At 36.3% G+C, this 22,116-nt stretch overlaps 1 long non-coding RNA gene across 3 annotated transcripts in view; it reads left to right on the forward strand.

Annotated features, from left to right (window-relative positions):
- LOC125692473 (uncharacterized) overlaps nucleotides 1-22,116 on the forward strand; it is a 28,995-nt gene that overhangs the window by 1,394 nt on the left and 5,485 nt on the right. For 2 of the 3 annotated variants that reach the window (XR_007376688.1, XR_007376687.1), the window contains exons 3-8: nucleotides 3,357-3,395; nucleotides 10,236-10,463; nucleotides 14,917-15,015; nucleotides 17,215-17,290; nucleotides 18,663-18,832; nucleotides 19,774-19,838. This is a non-coding gene — a long non-coding RNA (uncharacterized LOC125692473). Of the gene's footprint in view, nucleotides 1-165; nucleotides 247-3,356; nucleotides 3,396-10,235; nucleotides 10,464-14,916; nucleotides 15,016-17,214; nucleotides 17,291-18,662; nucleotides 18,833-19,773; nucleotides 19,839-22,116 lie in introns of those variants that run through there. The other variant, XR_007376689.1, reaches the window with a different exon arrangement.

Consider the following 22,116-nt stretch of genomic DNA (forward strand, 5'->3'; position numbering starts at 1 on the left):
TACATGGCTCTTACCCAAGCACCTGGGAGCTCCACGCTGGCAGAAAAAGAAGGATAAAAAAGGGGCCAACAACCATGAGGAGAGATCTCTGACATGAGAAGCCTCACGACCTGCTTCTCTCCCTCCCAGGCTTGCTCTGCGCTCTACCTGCTTGCTGCCTGAGGCCAGTAACGTTGCTGCTGCTCTCTCTCTGCACTTCTGCAATGAGATGCCTCTGGTCCTGGTGGTTGACTATCCATGCTTTAAGTAATTCTTGCTTCTTTCCTATTGCCGCTTTCCCTTCCCCACCACCCTAATTCATAATAGTGTTCGTCCTCCCCTCCCCCATCTCCCTGATTAAGATTTGTTATAAACTGGTCGGACCAACATTTGAACTGTTATTTCTTAATCTCACATCAGTTATACATATATTAAAAGAACCTCCCCTTCCTCTGTTAAATTTGAGCGAGACGCGTGGTTGAGATTTCCATGGGAGTTCAGCACTCTTGTGTTCCACAACATTGTTGAATTTCAGCCCAGGTCAGTTTTGTCATGGATGTCAGAGAGCCAGTACTATGCTACTAATAACAAGTTTATGTTTATGAATAGCTACAGAGATAGTGAGAAAAGATGAGGCAGGCAAGAAAGCAGACTTTGATCTGGAGGTTTTGTCTTAGTCATTCATAAAACATAGAGTCAAAGCCTATTAAATTAAAGAAAAAATGAAAGAATTAAAGCTGAAATATATGAAGCAACTCTCCCTAAATTCAGCTGTCTTATGAGCTACACAGTAAGGCATATGGAAGAGGAAGGAAGCAGGTGTAGCATTACCACTTGCGTCTAGATACCTGATCATTGTGCCCATATGTGGAGGCTCATTATTCCAAGCTTCCCTGAGCTGATGGGAAATAAATCACTTTTTCAGGCTGGTTTAACGCTGTGCGCCATATTTCTGATGTAGATCCTTAGCTGGATGAGTAGTCTTCTGTCCAATGAATGTTTCTTGCCTCCTTGAAGTAGGACAGTTTGTGACAGGTTTACCAAAGGAAATGGATGAAATTAGAACAAATCTACATAAGACGATGAGAACAATAAGCGACTTTTTTTTAGAATGGCACCTGATGTAATCTCATTGTCATACAGGGCATTTCTGAAATTTCACCAGGTAAATCCCAACAACAGTGAAGGAAACCTCTAGCTCAGTTATGTTTTTAGAAGCCAGACCTGAAGAGATAAAAGACCAGACCAACTGGAAGCAGAGTAGGGGCTTTCGGCATTGATGAGGATTAATGCTTGAATGGCTGAGGGCAGCCTATGGTTCTTCACTGTATGCACAGTCTGCAACATGGCCTCCGTCTCCAAGAGACACCACCCCTACTCATCTGAGTGTGAGAATTTGCCTCTGTCATTACTTTTCTGTTGTTTACCCCTTCTGATAAAATCTAGACTCTCTGGCTGTAGGAATGGGAATTTATTCTGTTAATCACAAACTAAATTCAAAGGTTCGTATTTCTGCTGGCGTAAGTTGATAGGCCCGTTGTGCAGAAAATTTGCCAAATGGGAAATTGTAATGGGAAAAAACAGCTGCTGTTTTTCCTGTTAAAATCATGGGCCCAATGTAGAGCCCAAACTGTGCTCTTGTTTTCCTTTCCAGGCAGAAAGCCCAAGAGTGTGTAAAAGCATCAGTACTGCCTGATCATGACACAGAACATACTTCCAAGAAAATCGTGGAAGCTTATTTATTTCTCAAAGGTGTATCTTATAGAACATTTGAGTGGTCCATGTTTGCAATTTTACCTTCTAGATAACATTTTCTACATTTTCCACGATATCAAAGAGAAGGAACTTTATTCTGCAATTCAGTAATGTTTAATATTTTTACTTAGGTGTTACTTATCGGGTTTTCATGAGAGAAAAACATGGAAAAGGTAGGAAATTGACCTTGTGTATACAGGCCTTGTTTATACGGTCCATCACAACCAGAATCAGCAATACATCTCATAAATCAAACATATCTAGCAAATAAATTTTGCTAGAAAAAAAGAAAACCCTCTTATCAGAAGCCTTAATAAAAAGAAAAAAAATTATTTAATATCCTTAGTGATCTTAAAACAGTGACTCATGCAGAACAAAGACAAGAAAAATAGCTGTTTTGAGACAAGTTTTCTATATCATTTTGACAATAATGCTTTCTGAACTCTCTGGCTCTGCTTTACTCAGGACTTTGAAATTTATACAAGATCAAGTCCAACATAGAAGACTTAATGCTGCATCTGAAGTGGAAGACTTAATGCTACATATTATACCTTGTTCATTTAAAGATAAAGAAAAATAATCTTCTAGAAATCCTGATAACATTAATGCAGAGGAAACTAGGATGCAAGTGTTACCTTGGGATGCTTGTGCCTTATGCTGCTAGAGATGTTTTCTTCCTTCCTTGGGGGAAATGTTACCACGTGCTGTGTGAGTAACTTGTCCCCAACCAATTTCCAGAACAGTATCTAACATCAACCTGTGAAAGTTTCCTTCATTAAAATTAATTAGTGACGCTCACTACAGCAAAGGATATCTTGGGCCTGATTACTTGTCCATTGAAATTAAATGATAGTCTTCTATTCATTGCATTATATGTGACATTAAGATAGTATCCAGGAAGCATATCGGTTTTGAACGCATTAGTGTACTGAATAAGGGTTTTCTTAAGCTTTAGTTACTTCTATTTCTTGAAGACATCCACCAGTCTGAAGCAATTATTTTATACTGATAAAAAAAAGCACTATTTACTTTTAAAATGACCTATTCAGCTCTGTCATATGCATTTTACTGCAACTACTCTAAGTGTTCTATTCAAGTTGTTCATTTCAGTGTTGTGTATACTGATTTTGGTATGTTTTTATTTGAGAGAGACCAAAATGTACCGTAGGTAGATAGCTGCTGGTGCCTATCTCTGCAATCTTAGACAAGGCCTGAGGTTGGTTTTTTTTTTTTTTTTTCTGAAACAGTAAACATTGCTATTAATATGTAAATCCATTGTGCCAAGGGTGCAAAGCTGCTGATTACATTTATGTCTGAATTTTGGGCACTGTTATAAAAGGCATGCCAGTATTAAGAATATGATGGTGCTTGTGATTTTTATTTTGAAGCACTTAGAATCACTTCAATTTGTACTTACATTATAATTTCCTGGAAAATATTTGAGAATTCAGTAGTTAAATTTTATTCTTTTACAGGATAAAAGAATTACAAGAAAATAGCAGCTTGGAAAAAATGTTGGACAGGAAGACAATGCTTGTCCAGTTTTACTCTTAGGCTTTTATATAATATAGTCTTTATACAAAAATATAATTTTATTTATTTGTTTGTTTGCTTTATTCCAGGATCAAACTGTACTGTTTCAAAATACAGCTCTATCTTTGGTAAGTTTTGATGCAATTTTCTGGCTTAATTGAGGTGGGTAGTTTTGTTATGATCTGATTTATTTGAAGGTGTTGTGAGAAAATTAGAAATAGAAATTAATATTGTTATGCTCAGATTTTATTTGAAGGTGTTGTGAGAGAGCACACGTGGTAGTTTTAGTTTCATATGAACTTTGAAAGTTTGACAGCTTTCAAGATGACTTGTAACCTTCTTGAAGAAACTTATTATCTCTAAAAAACATCAGAAAATTGTTTGGTTAGTTCCCTGCATTAACATCCCTGAGCAGGTTTGTTTGAGTCACAGGTTGATGACCTACGTCTGTCTCGTGGTGAAACAGCTTCTGTATTAGATAGATTCAAAATCTATCATCACAGCTACCCTGACACAATTTCTTGAAGTGTTATCTGTGACATGAAGGAGCAGACAAGGAACTGGTGTCCTCTTTTGTTCCTCTGAAATAATAGATAATACCTGAAATACAATCACAGAGCAGGATTTAAACACTTGCTTTATTGCTCCTGTGTGACCTCTGATTTGAGACCTCTTTTATAATGCCCATCTGTCTGAGTACAAGAGGATAAAATAAACTGTAGATCACTAAACTTTTCAGTAATGTTGCTGTTCTTCTATGGAGAGTTGTGACAACTGATGTCTTTTTTTGTCTTTGGGCCAAGCATTTGATGTCTTGATGAAATAGCACTGTACAGAAATGTAAACAGCATGCTCACCCTTAGCACATCTGCCCTCTGTAATGGAAAATTATTGTTCATTTTGTATAGAAATTAATAGCTGCAGAACATAAGAACGTGTTTGTTTTGATGTTGTCGGTGCAAGAAGGTTTTCAATATCAACTTTTTTGGACACGAGATATTTGTGTTACTGGAGGTTAACATACAGAATCTAATTTTCAGATGCTTCAAATTTTGCTCAGATGTAATTACTTGACATGAGTTGGGAAAATTCTGAAAGTATTCATTCATTAGCATAGAAAAAATATTTACCAGTTTGAATTTAAAGTAATCAATTCTGATTGTTAAGTAAGTGACCGTTTTGGCTCAGAGAGGCTGCTGCATCATGGCTGTGCCCTTTGCCTTCTATTGAAAATTTGACCCCATTTATCCAGGTTCAGGCTGCTAAATGCAGACTTTTAATGTTTTGTTTTTTTTTATCATGATTGATCCATAAAGTGTTTTCTAGCCATTGTATGTCTCATTTCTTCTAGTGAAAATGTTGTCGGCTGCTCCTGGCTGAAAGGGAAAAAGAGAGGAAAGCTGCCTGACACAAGTACCAAGGGAATAAGAACTAGATCTGCTTGGAAAATAGATGTGTGGGAGAACTAGAGATAAGAAACCACAGTAGAGGGTATTGTGGCAAGAATCTAGGAAACCAACAGAGTATCTGTATAACATTCTGAAGGGAGTTACAAGTATTTTGTGCCAGAATTCTGAGTTGGCCAGGCATTAAGTTAATTGTGTCAGTATGCCTCTGCTAATAAATGCTGCCACAAAATAAATGAGAATTAATTGGGCGCAGTATCTTAGATTAGATAAACTAGACCTGGGACGTGGGGAACTTAGCTCATCAGAATAAGCTAAGATAACAGGGAGTAAAGTTTTAAGAGGTTCTGGAAAAATAAAGAAAGAGGAAGTGGAATCAAAAACCATTTATATGGTTAGAATTTACAAATGAAAATATTTTTCACATGTATCAGTGTCTCAGTACTTAAGTCTTTACCTTAATCTTTCTAGTTTAGCACTGGGTAGATGAATACATATACATATGTACCCTTCAAAATCAAATTAGCAGTAGCAAAGTTTCTGCAACTTTTAAGGAGAAAAGTGGATTTAGATTCACATGATTTAGGATTGCAACTGTGTTACAATGGATATATAAAAAGTGTATGAGAAACTGAAACACTGTGAAATCTGGCTTTAACGTTATTTTGCTGTGGAACCGTTTGTTTTTATTTCCTCCTTATGGCATGATATATTTAATTTCCAGGACTCTTCTTACATGTGGTGGGTTCTTTGTCAGGAAGATTGATACAGAATTTCACTGTAGAGAGACCTGTATGGCTCCTAATTGAGCAACTTATTGTTACTCTTCAGTACCATTCTATGTAAATTGCTCTGAAATTAATGCTTCCTATTTATTTCCTATTTATGGAAAGTACAACAGATACAAAGAGCACAATAGCACTATTTGATAGAGCAAATTCTCATCAACAAAACACTACTTTTCATCGTGGTCACCATTATTAGCTGATTTGTGCAGATGAACTGATTGAGGTGCTCTCCATCTTATGATGTGACTTCTCTGGCAGTCTGGATCGCAGCTTATCTTATCTTTCATGCTCCTGATACAATTGCTAAAATTCATCACCCACTCATTGTGCTCACATCCACTGTTTGGTCTCCATGCATGTTCAGCAAGCATTGATAAATATCAGTGGGTTTATTTTTCCTGCATGGAGGAATTCAGTTGACACCTTTGCTTCATGCACACTTCCATGTCAGATGCAGATTTGTCAGAATGCCCCTCTGCTGTCATCAGTCATATGGCAACAAAAAGTAATGGAATATTGGCAGGAAGGTTCAACCTCTACTAAAATACTGTCAACATCCATGTCTGATGTTGTAGGCGCATGTAATAAAATGGGAGGCATTAATTTTGGATCAGCTCTAATAAATAAAATACAATTGTCTTTTATGTATAAAACATATGTAATTGAAAAGTATTATACAAATTAATTACTTTTTATATAATATTCTAAGAAATATGGTATTTTTTTCAAGAATTATATTAATATTTTAGAAAAGGGACCAAATATTTCATGGTATTTTATGAATAAATCCCTATTCAAGTGCATTTGTGTATTTAGGTGTATCAGATGTATTTGTAGGATTTTAAATGCTTTCTTGTAAAAATACTTAATCTAGAGATGCACCTCACGTATCTCTCAATCCTAAATATTTATAAGTAGTTTCCTCATTTTTTTTAACGTTAGTATTCATAACCCACAAAAGATTATGACAGAAATATCATTCTACATGTAGTCATACAGCAGCTTTGCCAAAGTCATAAAACTTTAAAAGCAATAATAAACTTAACTGATATTTTTTCAAAATCAGGACTCATACTTCTCTACTGTATATTGGAATCTTGTTTTCTAGGCACTAGAGTTACATATTTGAAATATTACATAAATATTTATTACATATTAATAATTAATTAAATATTTCATAAATATTACATATTTATTTCGGTCTCCCACTGCAACTACGTCAGGAACACATTTCAGGACTTCAGTCAGTAACATGTCATACACAGCATTGCATGCTTACAAAAATTTACATTACATACTGATAACTGGTATTCACTAAACATTGGCAAATAGACCGACTTCTGTTTCCGTACAACATGTAGCCAACAGCATGAAAATTAGTGGTCATTTCTAAGGTAATGGTGGTATTGATTTTTATTTCTCAGTCTCCATCTGCTTAGGAGCCAACAGTCTGGGAGCTGAAAGTTTGCCATAATCTCTGTGGGCCGATATGGTCAGAAATTAGACCTAAAATACATTTTTCTGTAACTTCTACCTGTCAGAAATGTGTTTGAATTTCCAATTTTTTTCTTTTTTGTTTTCCTGATATCATGCTTTCCATGAGGTCTGAATGTGTTTTTCATGAGAGTTCTTTTTTTCTTTTTTTCTTTTTTCTTTTTTTTTTTTTTTTCTTTTCCCTAGGAGAAATCCTAGCTTATTCTTCTGTGGGTCATAGCTGGGAACTTCTCCTCTTGTATTACATTAAAAAGCATAACTGCTCAAGAGGTTAATAAATTTTAGGTCCTTTCTCCAGGTGCCTTCATGGTAGCATGCATGTCTGTGAGAAAAAGCCTGCTGGACTCAGAAATGCATTGATGTTAAAAGTTCTTCGATGATATCACTGCATGCTTATTCAGGAAATGGAAAAGTTCCATTGCTACAAAAAGTTCTGTTATAGTCATTTGATCCCAGAAATACACTAGTTTGTTTTTTGCTTTGTTCTGGTTTGTTTCTTTGTTTTTTCCCTCCCAGATTCTCTTTTGTTCTGTTGGTCTGTACCCAAAATATCATTTCTAAGTCCAAGTTGGAGAGAGTTGAAAGCTGTGTTCAAGGGTGAATCCTACCAAGGAATACGGTCTCTGAATATTCTAACAAGATTGATAGAAATGACTTTAACGTTTCTCCCATTATAACCAACTCCCTGACTCCATCTCTGTGAGACAGAGAACACATATACAAAATATAGTTTTCTTTCACAGAAAGAGAAACCAGCACATGAAAACTGAACGTGACTTTTCTGATGCCAGCATCAGCACACTAGCTACAGCTGAAATGGTGCTGAGAGGATTTTACCTAGTGGTGGGGCACCCAGTCGTAGACACAAGAACTGCAGCTTTTATTATCACCCTATGGTTAATGTGGCCTTCAGGTGTCGCTAATAAGGTATACTTGAAAAGTTCAGATTTGGTAAGATTTCTATTAGATGTATTGTTTTATTCAGAACTTCAATTGAAAATCATGGAAGGTCCTGTAGTTCATTTGCTGAAGACAGTTGGTAACAGAGAGATTAATATATGCTTGTTTCTAATTCTTGGATGCCACCATAACTGGAGAGGCATAAAAATGCATCTTACATAAAATACAAATTAAAACAAGTGAATAATTATTAACTACAGCACCCTAAAGGCAGGCAGCATTTTAATGTTAGAGTCTAGTAACAGTGCATGAATTAAGAAGGATTAATTTTTCTGAAGCAGTTCAGAAGTATTTAGCCTTTATTCTGCCCTTATTTAAAATGCCTCATATAATACTTCTCAGTATTTTACATAATTTAAGGTTTTATAGCACATTTTATTCTCTCCCTATGAGATGCCTCAACATGCTGAAATTCTCCTAATATTTGGAGAGATTCTGATTCGTTATGATTAGGACAGGTCATATGTTTTTTGGCTTTGTATCTGTATTCTGTAGTATCAGGGACTGTTAAGGATCAGCTTCCTCAGCTAGGGAACTGCTTTGTCTGTCGAAACAGAAATAAACTTACATATGTATATGTAGATGTGTATACAGATGAAGATATTCTGAAACTGCCTGAGCACCACAGTTTCTTGATGGTTTGGCATCAAGGAGTCGAGGGAAATGCTTATATTCTCTTCATTTAATTAGGCAGCAAAGGTGCAGCAGAAAGTGGTGTCTAATCCTTTGGCAGCAAATCAGAAAAAAAAAAGACTGATGTTGTTAGGAAATAGAAAATATACATGAATTACATGCGCTTTTTAGGACACGAGGAAATTGGTTTGGGGGCTGCTGACCAACACCAGCAAAGTGTTCAACAATATTTAAATGGATTTAACTGTAAAGCCAAAAATAATTGTATCTGATTGCTTTTCTAGATTGGGCTAGTATTTTTGCAGGAAGCTGCAATTAACAAAAAGTGAGGTTCTTACTGGTCTATTTTAACAAACATCCAGATGTGTGGATACATATAGCCTGTGTAGGTACAAATAATTTGTTATTTAAGAAACAGAGAAATAGAAGGAGATATAGAGAAAATGAATAAGAGGAAAAGTAAAATAGAACACTCAGCAATTGTGGAAGTTTCACAAGAGAGTAGAAATCATATTACCATGTTAGTGCCATTATTAAGCCTTTGATAAAACACTAGATGTGGGTATTACCACAAGATAGCCTGGATTAAAGCTATTAGCAGAGCACAGAAACACCATCTCCGCCTCCTGACTGCATCTGTCAGTGTATCTTTTGATCCTGCTTTGTAACGTGTCTCCTATTTCAGTTCTGGACTTCTGTGCCTTTCCTCCACAGAGCCTTCCAACCCTAACAGATTACTTCAAAATATGTAGTAGCTTTGTGATGTGAACAAACATCTACTGGGATCAGATTCTTTAAAGTATATATGAATAGTGAATTAGTTAGATGGAGCTCTTGTATGCCTGAAAAGTGTTTCAGTTCCCTCAGCATGAGAGCTTTATCTACGTTAGAAAGCAAATCATAATCAAAGAGCCCTACACCAGCTTTATATTTTGACCTTGGGCAAGTCACTAAGGCCTTCTCTGGCTCAGTTTGAAGCTCATATTCCAACATGTGCAAAATACTAATGTTTTGTGCATCAAGATGTACACTCATCAGTTCTTGAAGGTTTGGGTTTGTTGTTTTTTTTCTGAGTAGAAATATGAATCTTAGAGCTGCCTTTTATTTTTTTTCCTAAAACCTTTTTATTATTTTTGGCTAGCACTATACACAGTATTTTTGCACGTGTTTCTAACCCCTATTGGCTACTTCAGTAAAAGAAGTTCTTCAGTTTACAACATAGACTTTCTGAGTTGTACCTCTCTACCTAAGGATGGCCCTCATTGGGTTTTATCCTGGCTATAACAGCTGTGACCCCTGATTTCACAGCCTGTCTCTGTTGTCTATAAATGCTTCTCTTTCTCCTGTGGGAAGAGCAGCAGACATTTTATTTTTTTCTGGAAAAGGCCTAAGAGACTTTGTTTTACACCAACTTTCCCACTCTTAAATCTGTATCTGAGTTTTTTTTTAATAGTTCCATATCCCATAAGGTGAGGTGATTAACATAAGGTGAGGTGATTAACTGAACTCATTTGATGGTCCCATATCAGCAGACCTTCTACTCCTAAACACTGTAGAATTATTTAACTTTAGGAAGCACTTGTGCTACTGTTATCTATATTGCTTTCTTTTTTTCTTCCTTCCTTTCCACCTCCCATCCCCAGGTGTTTCTAATAGCAATTACTCTTTTTCAAAATCTGATTTCCAGGAATAGGAATGTGGAATAAAAGCATATCCTCTGCAAGCTTTTCTGAGGTGGCTTCAACAATTCCAGAGGAAAGACAATCTTCTATTGAGTAGCAGCTCAAACATTTGAAAATACCAAACCCAAGGAGATGTATCCAAAAGGAAAACAGGAATCCAGTTTTCCTGAGATCTCCATCAGAAAGCAGCAGAGGAATGTGGCTCTCCATCTTTGCAGGACATGGTTGACAAGGTAAGTAGTTTGGACATGATAAAAGCATGAGTTGCTAAGCAGTTCCTAAGGACAGTAGTGTAGAAGATGCAAGACTATCCCTTTCGTACTTTTCTACAGAGCACTAGTGGGAATATAAATGATTTCTCCCTTCCCAGAGAGCTTCTTGTTATGAATTCCAAGGCTCACAGAGATGGGCCTGAAGATCATGTTTCCTGCATTTAGAAAGGGAAGTTAACTGGTGTTTGAATCAGATTTCTTTTGGCTGTAGTTCTGGTCTGGTCTTAAAACATAAATCAAACAAGGACTGTTATTGTAATGTATTAAGTTATATGTAGGGTTAATTGGGAACAATTTTAGAAAATGATGAATCCTGTTCCTTCTTTGCCTACCCAGTCTTCCTGGAATTTCTGATTTAGCATCTTGACATTTTCCCCTGTTTTTTAAGCCTTTCAAATATTCTTCTTCGGTTGGGTACAGTTTTTAAAATTTCTGATATGCTTGTCTCAGCTGTGTCAATGCACAAAGGAAATAATCCTTGATCTTTCTGGAGAGCCTATCCCAGCTAAGAAGATAAGTTGTGTCTGGGATCAAGTGTTCAGGCTACAGCTGTCCAGACGAGCTGATCGGTGACATCATGCCTTCTCTCTGAAGCTTGTAACTTACAGTTATTTCTCTCATTATTAGCCTCTTATAATTCCTCTGCCTCTCAACACTGCCTAATTGTACACTGGACTGGCTTTTCAGCCAGTACTTTTAGCTTTATTCTGACTGCAGGGTCATCATCTAATTTAACCAAAAGTACTTTTAGTACAGTTTTACATTTGCTTGTCTTTGGAACACAGTTTTTATAGAAACAAAACAACAACAACAAAAAACAAACAAACAAACAAAACAAAACAAAAAAAAGGACAAAGAATAACTTGTAAGATGTCAATGCTCTAAAACACTTGATGAACGATATGGTATTTGAATGATGAATGATATTTGTTTGCTTGAATTCAGAGGTTATTATTTTGCTTCTTTTTCTTGTCTTTCAGTAGGCAATGTGTACTGATATTCTTCGAACAGTACATATTGTCCTGTAAATAACACTGTTGTGCCTGTAGGGTAAATTTTCCTGGTTCTTTGTGTTTTGTTGAGGTAAACAGAAGACTTACACTTTTTTCACTTGATGGAAAATTCATTTTAATCTACCTTAACTTGGATTGTCAGTTTAAATTCACCTGCTGAGTGCTATCAACTGGTGCTGGCATCTGTATTCGTGCTTGAAGATGTCTGTATTCATTACTGGATTTCTTTAGCTTAACAAAACTTAGAATCAAATGCAACCCACAAAGCAAGCATTTATGCATTGAGAGCTTTTGCTGCTGAATGAAAGTATTGTTTCACGCATTAACAGTCCAGTCTGATTATGGAACTCTTTCTCTTTCTGGTGGGAACCACTGTAAGAATAACATCATTACCATCTGTGTCCTCAGCAGAGACTTCATATCTGAACATTTAGCATTTCAAGAATCCTACAGATGTTGCTATTGCATTATTCATTTAGTGAGAGACTGCCACAGCTGTGTACATTCCTGTATACTCTTTCAAACAATCTGGCAGCAGACTCTAATTTGAGCAGTGCAGGATATGTACTGCAGTTTTCATGGGTATTATTCTGATATATAGGAATTGTGCCTGGTAAACTTACATCTCTGAAGAAGCAAAGCAAAATATTATCACTGTACATGGTCAGTTTCAGAAGTCCAGTGATGATTTAATGGATTGAAAATGAACATGCTTCTTGTACATTTGAATGGTCTTGTGGTAGTAAAATCACCTACAAGAACCCTTTCTAAGCTATCCGTTAATTTGTCAATCAATAGATTGATAGGGTGAAAGAAGTGAATTAACAAAGAAAGCAAGAGAAATGGTGAAGGAAATGGAAGGAGTGAAATGGGGGAAAAAAGAAGGGAAAAGATGGAGGAAATAAAAGAGAATGTGAAATACAGTGTGTGTGGAAAAACTGAAAAGAGGGCAGCAAAACAGAGCAGAGACAAAATGAAAACAGGGAGAGAATAAAAATGAAAGAACTAAGCAAATAGTTGTTAAATTATGGAAAGAATAATACAATCTGAATTAGCTACTATAAAGTGTATCAGATCTAATACCAGTTCTAAAATGTTTTCTGTGAGTAAGTGGTTAATACCTTGGTTCAGCTGTGACTGCACAACAAAAAGAGGATTGGAATCGAAATTGCCGAATATCCTTTGAATAAGATTCTTCCCCAGGAATCTGCAGAAATAGGTACAAAGCTCAGTTTATATCTACACATAGAGACTGATATTGGAAGTTATTCAATTGCTTGAAAGCAGTTTGTTTTCATAGCTTCTGACTGGGCAGCCAAATTGGAAGAAGATCCACAAGGCTCACTAAAAAGACTTTAAATCCACAGCAGTGTGTCTGCAAGTGAAAACTGACCTTACTTCAGAGATGTCTTAAGGAAAGTGGGCTGATACTTTCTGAATTCTAGGGAGCTTGTTCTCCTTTTTATTCACTAGTTAAATGTTAATCATAAAAACTTAACAAGTTCAAATGTGAACGTTGAGTGATTTCTTTGCATAATCTGTTGCGAATAAAGATCAAAGTCAGAACGTCCTCATTGTTCTGGGTCTTGCTGAGAGACAGCAATTGAAATCAATGCTCAAAACGTAATGAAAGCGTAAGTCAGAATAATCACCTCTGTTGCTGACACCTAAATTAACTATCTCAGTGTGGAAAATATTTATCCCATCTGACATGGCAAAGCAGCAGCTTTTGCTTGGCAAACACAGAATAGACAGATTGTAGTAACATGAGTTTTGTGGGCAAGGGAATGCCCGTAACTTTTTATTTCTGTGTCAGTCTTAAAGTTTCCTTCATTTTATCTTCCCTGCAATGTGTAATCAATGTGGGAGAGGAGAGCCATCTTCAGTTCAAATCAGTAATCAGCAGGTCTTAAGGCATGTGGTCAACAATCTCTTCTTTATCTCCCAAGAAGAACAGGAGGGCTTTTCTCTACTCGTATAGTGGAAATCTCTTACTCCTTTGTTCTTATATTTCTCCTGTTCTTAGGGAAGCTGCCGTAGGTTGTTTATTGCTGGATAAGAAGAAAAAGAATTTGTTGCTGGGCATGACATATCCATATTCACTTATTCTTGTTGGTTCTCCTATGGCACCTGGGTGCATAGACAATGTGAGTGGCGACTTGTGCTGTGCTTGGTATTGAAGTTCACTCACTTGCAGGGAATTCTACTTACTTTTTCAACCTTTATCTGATGAGATGAAGACCCTGGGATCTTAATGTCACTGAATCCTCACTCTAGGGCTCTGAAGAGAAAGCTCAATGTCATCATCCTACACTACTGTGAAAATTTTATAATCTTGGGCTAGACTCCTTGAACAGTACCTCGTGATAATTACAGAGGAGGACGGCACTATTTTAGATCTTCGCTGACCCTCTTGGATTGGTTTAATAAAGCCCTCACTTCTCAGATGCAATCTACTTGGCATAACAGAGCTTGTCTAGAGTAAAATTTAATGTATATTGGGACAGGTGTAAGAAAGCAGCTGTTTGGTGCCCGGTAACAGCCATGCAAGTAGAGTTTAGTTCACATGAAGAACCAGAAAAACAGTAGTTTGTCAACAGTGCATAGAATAGTTTGATAACATCAGCAGTTTTCACTTCGTACTCTGAGTCCTTTTTGTATTAATCAGATGAAATACAAAAGGGAGACAAAATTATCTGTAGTATTCTGCATTACTGCACACAGACAAAAAACAAAAACAAACAAAAAAACCACTTCAGTTATGTTTAGAGAATAGAATTGCTGAAATAATAAAAAGCATGGAAAAAAGTAAAATCAAGTGTGCATTCATTTTTGATGTAAGAACATTCAAATTTAAAATTGCAATTTAAAACTCGTAAGAGGAACCGCACCTTACACAATAATGAAATAATATCTGAAGCTCATTGCCAGGAAATATTACTTAGAGTATTCTTGGGAAATATTGGTCATTTATAACAGTAACAGGAAAACTGACAGTAAAATGTATTACAAGAGCTGCTCCAAAAGTAATACCTCCCATTTTATTATGTGGTCCACGTTGTCAGACGATGATGTTGGTAGCGTGGCAGTAGAGGTTGAGCCTTCCCATTAATATCCTGTTAGATTTTGTTGCTGTGCAACGGATGGCATCAACACTTGCTGAAGGTATGTGAACACAGTGAGGTGGTGAGTAGTGCCTTTTGGCAGTGGCAACAGTGGTGTGAAAGAAAAGCCACGTGCTCCTCAGCCATGCAGATGTTTACAAGTGTGGCATGTGGGCTCTTGTTCATTGTTGGCAAAAATGCTTAGCTAATGGTGGTGACCATGATGAGAAGTAGTGTGCTGTAGCAAAGAATTTGCTCTATCAAATAGTGTTATTGTGCTCTTTCTATCTGTTGTAGTTTCCATGGAAGTAAGTTGGAAGCATTACTTTCAGAGCAAGCTACATGGAATGGTACTACAAGTGAATAACAAAAATAAATCACTCAATTATGATCCAGGTAGGTCTCTCTTCACTGAAATTCTGTATCAATCTTCCTCACACAGAACCCACCGCATGTATGCAGATGAGTCCTGGAAATTATGTGCTTTTCCATGAAAATTAATAAGAGATGCTTCTTTTGCAGCAACCGACATATTAGAAACATTATTTTAAGTTGATCAGATTAAGGCATACAGATCTGCCCCTTCTAAGTATTAAATGCACAATTTTGCTATGGAACATCTAGTGCTGAACAAGAGACTCAAAGAATCACCTAATCCAGAATGCACAATTGATTTCTCAAGTATAATCAGTCTAAAGACGTCCTTATAGGGGAAAAATGGGCTTCCTTAAAGCAGTGCCTTCCTTTTTCAAGATAAAAAAAAAAAGGGCATTTAAAATAATGTTTATAACTAAATGTTATAACTAAAGGTCTTCATCAAGTTCTTGTTGCTATTATTCCTGAAAGCAAGACTGCATTTTTTCCCTATGAATGCCATGAAGCATTAGAGTTTTGAGCATAAATGCAGTGTTGTCATTCAGAAGGCATGCTCATTTCCCACCAGCATTATTATCGAGCAGTACTTTAACCAACAGCACGTTATCTGCAAACCAATGTAAAAATGAAAACATAGAATTAGATGTTTACCATGATTTTTTGCATCTTTTCCTGCTGCCCTTCTAAAACAATTCTTTACTGCCTTTTTTATTTTTAATATTTCTGTTCTGATTTTTAATGTTTTCCTTTTATCCTTAGCTATACATGATTCCTTGATGAAGTCTAATTTTACCAGCATTTTGTGCAGTAACTTTTGCTGAGTTTTATTAGTCAGAAGTGTACTTTGATCTTTTCTTTACATGTCTGTACTTCTCAGCATCAAACATCAAAAGTCCTGGAAGCCCTAGCAGTAAAAAAAAAAAGAAAAAAAAAGAAAAAAAAAAAAAAAAAGAAAACATGTTTTAAGTGTCCATTGGAATTCAGGGAGCGAGTTCATTTTTCAGTTGTGACATTATGAGAAATCAAAAGTTTCAGAGCCTAAAGACAGCTGAGGTAGAAGCCAGAATGTAATATGTATGATACTCATAGGGCATGGGAAAACTATCTGATGCTCCGTAAGCAAGAACCCCTCAAACAACAGCAAAACAAAACTGCCAGACTGGGTGCTATGGGAAATCTGAGTGCAGTCCTATGAAAACCCTGGAAACACTTATTTCTCAATAAGCAAATTACTAAGGATGCAGGTCTGCAAATAGGTTTGCAAACTCTATGTTCAAGTTATCCTTGTTTCTATGTGTTTTTTATCTGTTTTCAAACTGTTACTGCTTTTCCAGAGCTCACATTGCATATGTATGAATTATGCTATCCAGAAACATGAGGAGGGCAACTGTGAGGATAATGCATTCTGAAGTTTCTGAGAACGTCATTAATATGTAGTAGGATAAAATGGCCCCTGTCTTACTTCTCTTAAAAACTGAAACCCTTCCTACTTGTTTTGAAAAGATTATATTAAAAAACTAAATCTGTTCAGATCATCAGATTTTCTGATGCTATTATTCCTCAAAGTTATTTCACTTTCCTAACAGAACATGATACTCTGGGTCTGATTCTCAGCTGAGCTAAATTGCTGTAGCTTCACTAGAAGCAACAAAATGTTGCCAATTAGAAAGCTCTGGAGGTACTTAGTGTTATTACAACTACAATAAAGGTGCATGTTCTTACTATTATTTATACTGCAGTCACTCCCAGCTATTGTGCATATTACCAGGCCCCAATGTGCCAGAGCACCATAACTAGGAAAAGACAACTCTTCCAGTGTAATGAAAAGTAACGTTTTCTTTTGTACATTGGTGACTAGGTAGCATGGGCATTGTGCTAGATTTTCTGTAAATAGCTGTTTGCTTCTCTAAAATAATTAATCTTGGTCTTGTTTCTGCCTCACTGAGGTGTGCTCTGTGCAGAAGTTCTTTGTGTCTGTAGAAAAATACTTCAAAAGCAGTTTAGAGGCAAGAGAAAGAGCTCCTCGTTTCCACATCTTGTTTAGAAAATGCCCAGCTTTACATTTAGTAAATTCCTTCTTACTCTGTGATTTTATAAGCAGAACTTGGCTGACTACTTTAGTGAGGACTTGCAGTATCTATCATACATAATTTTCTTGGAAATAGCTGTAGACTACCGGTTCTTCAGCTAATTAACACAGGTTTGTCCTTCTTCCTGCAGCTATCCAGTTAGGCCGCAGAGAAATCTCCAATGCAATAAGAAATGTGGGGATGATGGAGAGATCGTGCTATTGAAAGTAACTTCGTTTTTGTGTTTGTTTGTATTTGAGATGGGCTGCATCTTCCATATGACTTCTTTCATTCTCTTGCCAAAAGGGAGCAATAATACATTTCAGTTTTTACTTTTCAAAAAATACGTGCCATTCTCCTTTTAAATGTCCGCAACATTCCAGACCTAGGATATTTTTTCCCTTATGTGTAAGGATAGGTTGACAAATACTATTTATTGTGCTCTGGATTGTTTTCTCGTTAAAAAATACAATTCCATGCGAGACTGTCAAATTACATACATCATTTTTCATTATCATCATTTCAGAATTATAAATTAAGGAAGAATGATAAAGGTTGACAAAAACTTATAGCTCATAGCACCCGTCTCCATTTAAGATGATGATTGCTCCTACAGTCTATAGCAGTACTTGGAAATCTTTAGGGCACCACATCTGCAGCATCTCTTAGGTTTTCTACATGCTTTACATGATCTTCACGTGTGGAAAACAGTCCTGCTTTGAAGTGTCAGAGATTTTCGTAACAATTGTTTTAAAAATTGCTGCGTGTTGTTAGCTGCAGTGGTAACAAAGCCAAAAGAAACACCCAGAAGCCCCAACAAAAAAAACACAACCAGTAACAGAGTGAGTGGCAGCCCTTTCCTAGCAAAAAATGTAGTCAGAATAGCAGAAGTGTTAGAATTATACCATTGTGGAATACACGACAAGAAGATATGTAGAGATATGCAGAGGAATATTTATACAGTCTTTTCTCACTCAAACTATGAATGATATCATTCTCAGGTGGATTCTGTGACATGCAACTTGCTTATAAGTTTACCTTGGACAGAGTACAATATCTCACTGAATTCACCAGTTTCTCTTTATAATATTTGGATACTCTCCCAAAATAGGACTTAAAGATCTTGCCTTCATGAACACTCATTTTCCTCAAGATTTTTCTTTTTGAAGAAAAAAAGAAAAAATTACATTAACAAAATATTCAACCCCAAATCTCCTTGTTGCAGTTTCAGATTATTAAAACCAAGTACAGTTACTACAAAGATAATAAAGATTTTAATTATAAATTAACATTAACTGGAATGTTAAAGTTTGAGTAGGTTATATCCTTTGGACTTAATGGCTCAAATCCCAGGCTGCTGGTAAAGAACATACAAGGCATCTTGGTTGAAGGGTTTTCACAGATGTCTTGTAACATTTCTTAACAAGCTGCTCCTCCCATTAATAAATCCAGAGTATTGTATATCTCTGTTAAACCCTCAAAATGAACCATTTCTTTTAACATTTTGCAAGAGTAGCTTTCATTCTGGGATTTAAAAAACAGTGGATAGGTTCAGAGGGCTGGAAATCTTTATAGTTCTTATTTTTGCATTATCTTTAGATTGCTTCACTGAAGTCAGAGATTTGAACCCAGTTCTTAACTGAACCAAACACTTAACATCAAGCTGTCTGAAATCTGATTGGATTTTGTAACTCTATCATGAAAATCTGTTGCCTATCTTGACCCCCACTTTTTTGATGATGCTTTTTACAAACACCCGTGCAATTGAGGTAAGTGTAGAATGAAGTTCGAACTTATTTCTCTGTAAGTAATGTGTGTGCCCTCTGAAAGAAGTTCTGTAGTCCTGATTCCAGTCAGAAGTCGAAACAGATACAACTAGTGAAGCCTCAAACTGCATTCACTTTTCTAGGAATATTGAATGGCACTGTTTTGGTAGTGGTACTGGCCCATCATCTCTGCTTAATCCTAGAAGACTCCAATGTAGATCTAAACTCAGAGGAGTTTGCATCAAAAAAGGCTGTCCCGTGCTCCCATGCTTGGTATGGTCTTGGCATATGACACAATATGAAATTTCCCTGTTTGAAAAGGGAAACCTGTCCATCGTACTTCAACATGAAGTCAAAATGAACAGTTGACTCTCTCAAGGATGTTTAACGCACTTCTGATGTGCCAGTATGAATCTATAAATCATACATAGAAGTATTTTCTGGTTATAATTGTTTTGCTCCTCTATATGAGGAAATTTTCAATGAAGGTTTTAATTATTTATGACTGCCAAAAATGTAACTCATCAAAATTGAAAATATATGTGTTTCCTGTAGATCTTGTGCCAGGAAAATTTTTCATTGACGCTATGTGGTTGACTAGAAGAGAAAATCGGATGCATTTCTTTGGACAATTAGAAAAATGAGATTCTGTTGCATTTAGAAATTGAAGTTTTTCTAAGGAAGTCACTTTATAGAGCAGATACAGTGCACCTTTGTGCCTATATTTGAGAATTCACTACACTGAAGTAGGCTGCATCACAATATATGCCATCCTTACGATGATGCAAATATGTACTTCCACTGGAAATGCGGTGTTGTATGTAAGCCGTTTGACTTTCCAAACTTCAGAGATACATCAGTTTTCACTAGAAGAAGTGTAGCACTTGGGAGAGTCCAGTAATACTTGCATTAAACTGAAATTGTTTTTCCTATTAATATTACAGAGTAAAATCCTGAACACTGAATCAGCGGTGTGAAACACTGAACTGTTGCTGTTTTGTTTCAGAAGGTAATTTATACTGTGTTACACTTCAGTCTATTATGCTCAGAATATGAATTTTTACAGTCTATTGCTAGTGTATTTTAGTCTTGGATATTTCCAATCTGCAGAAAGTCTTTAACCTTCACACAGATGCGTGCTCTGTGTATGGTATAGCTTCCTCAACACAAAGGCCACAAGTGTCTCAACAGATGCTTTTCTGAAGGCTCCCTGGAGACTAATATTGGGTGCTTGCTTTGGTGCTTGTTCTTAGGACCTTTACAGCACCTATCCCTATGGATAACAGCTTCTTGGGTCAGGAAGAGAGCAGCAACAGCTCTTCATATTTTTAGTAGGATAATCTTGATGTGAAGATGCTTCAGCATATAAATCTTTGTGCAGTGAAGCCTTAATGTCCTGAAATGGGTATAAAGACTTCGGGAAGTAACTCTGTATGCATGTAGGCAGTGAAGCCTGACCAGTGCCTGAAGATTTATGCGCTGAAGCGAAACCTCTGGGGATATCTCAGACATCTCTGAACAACCAAGTATTTCCATTACTCAGATCGTGGCTAATCAAGGTATGGTTACCTTGAAGTATGCAAATTGTTCAGCCAAAAGGTCAAAATTTGATAGAGTCCCAAAAAGGAGGTTGGCATCTGGTATGTAGATTCAAACTCTTGTCTGAATCCCAACATCAACAGCAAATTTTAAGGAGCCAAATTTCATGCTCCCTCTTCTCAAACACAATCAAGTGTGTATCAAGCATTGCATCAGCTTGATATTGATTTTTCTCTTTTAATCTGCTTAGCTGATGAAACTAGGGCTGTGTCCCTTATGTAGAACAAATGACAAACAGTAGCCTGCTGAAGGTTGGCTGTACCTTTTCCATGGACAGATGAAGAGAGAGATTTTTGTTATACTGGAATGGCACCAAAATAAAACCAGCATTTTATTTACTAATAGAATAAGTAGTGCTGCAGGCATCACTGAATGTTTTACGGGGAAACTGAATCTGGAGGTTATGTGAATTTTAATGTTCTGCGTAGACTGAAGTCATAAATGGCTAAATTTTTTTTTTGTGTGTGTGTTTTTTTTTTCTGTTAATTATCTAGTTGTGTTATGCAGATTCTAACAAAAAATTGAATACCCTTACAGGCAAATGTTACTTGTGCTGTCAGCTCCTAGATATTTTCTTTTAATTTTTTGTTTTCTTTTGGTTGGTGTAAGCGTGAGTTGGAGAATTGCTTCTGTTCAGTAACATTGTCTTCCAAAGCTAATCTCATGATATTAAATGGCTGTTTTCACTCATTCTAATATTCTCAGTATACTAAGCAGTTTCTGATGCTTTCTAGAAACACTCTGTGCATCTCAGAGATCTTTTGGATCATAAAGTAAATCGCTCTGTGAAGGTACAGTGTTATTTGCAGCTTCTCTAATTCAGTTTTAAAATTATTCTGAAATTTCTCTAAAGGCTCACATCAGTGCTACCCAGATCAATAAAAACTTTCTGACTGAGACAAGTGGATATAGACTATTAAATATACATTGACTATACCAAATTAAAATTACTGTAGTGTCCCATTATTGTTATTTATTGATGAGCATATCAAATATGTTTTTCTTGCTTTGTCTCCCACTTCTCTCACCCGGCATGTGTTTTAAACCAAAGAATCTCAGGTACAGTAAATATCGAAAGGACATACATATTTCTGTTATTACATTGTATATTCTGCTTCCTATGTAAAAAACAAATATGAATTTTGCATTTGCCCTACATAGACTATTTTATTGCTAATGAAAATAGACAGTTGTAAATACTGTGTCCTTTGAATCACTAGTAAGTCTGGTTTTAGTGCTTGTCAGGCAATCTTGTTAAAAGACTAAAGCCAAATTGTCCTTTTTGTGCTAGGCTTGTTTTCTATAAATTGCCAGAAAACAATTTATTCAGTCTGTCTTTTTTTCCAGTAATTGATTATGCGGATATTATTTATCATACTGCTGCAAGCACATCTTCGCATAAATTGGATGTGCTTTATCATTCTGTGCTACATTGTATTTACAAATGCTCTGTTTTCTGCTCATCATTGACGACTTTATTCCATGGTAAACTTGTCTTCATTAGAAGGGCTTAAGCATTAACGTTCATTTATCAGCAAGGGAATTTGGAGAAAAGCCCCACCATGTTTTCTTCCTTCAGCAAATTCTTTTCCTCAACAAATCTGCTTTCAAATCCAATAGCTGTTTTTCTGACTATGAAAATTCAATAAATGGGAAGAATGATTTTCCTCTTAGCATCGCCACCTTGT

The sequence above is a fragment of the Lagopus muta genome, chromosome 4 (assembly GCF_023343835.1).
Source record: "Lagopus muta isolate bLagMut1 chromosome 4, bLagMut1 primary, whole genome shotgun sequence".
Taxonomy (NCBI): Eukaryota; Metazoa; Chordata; class Aves; order Galliformes; family Phasianidae; genus Lagopus; species Lagopus muta.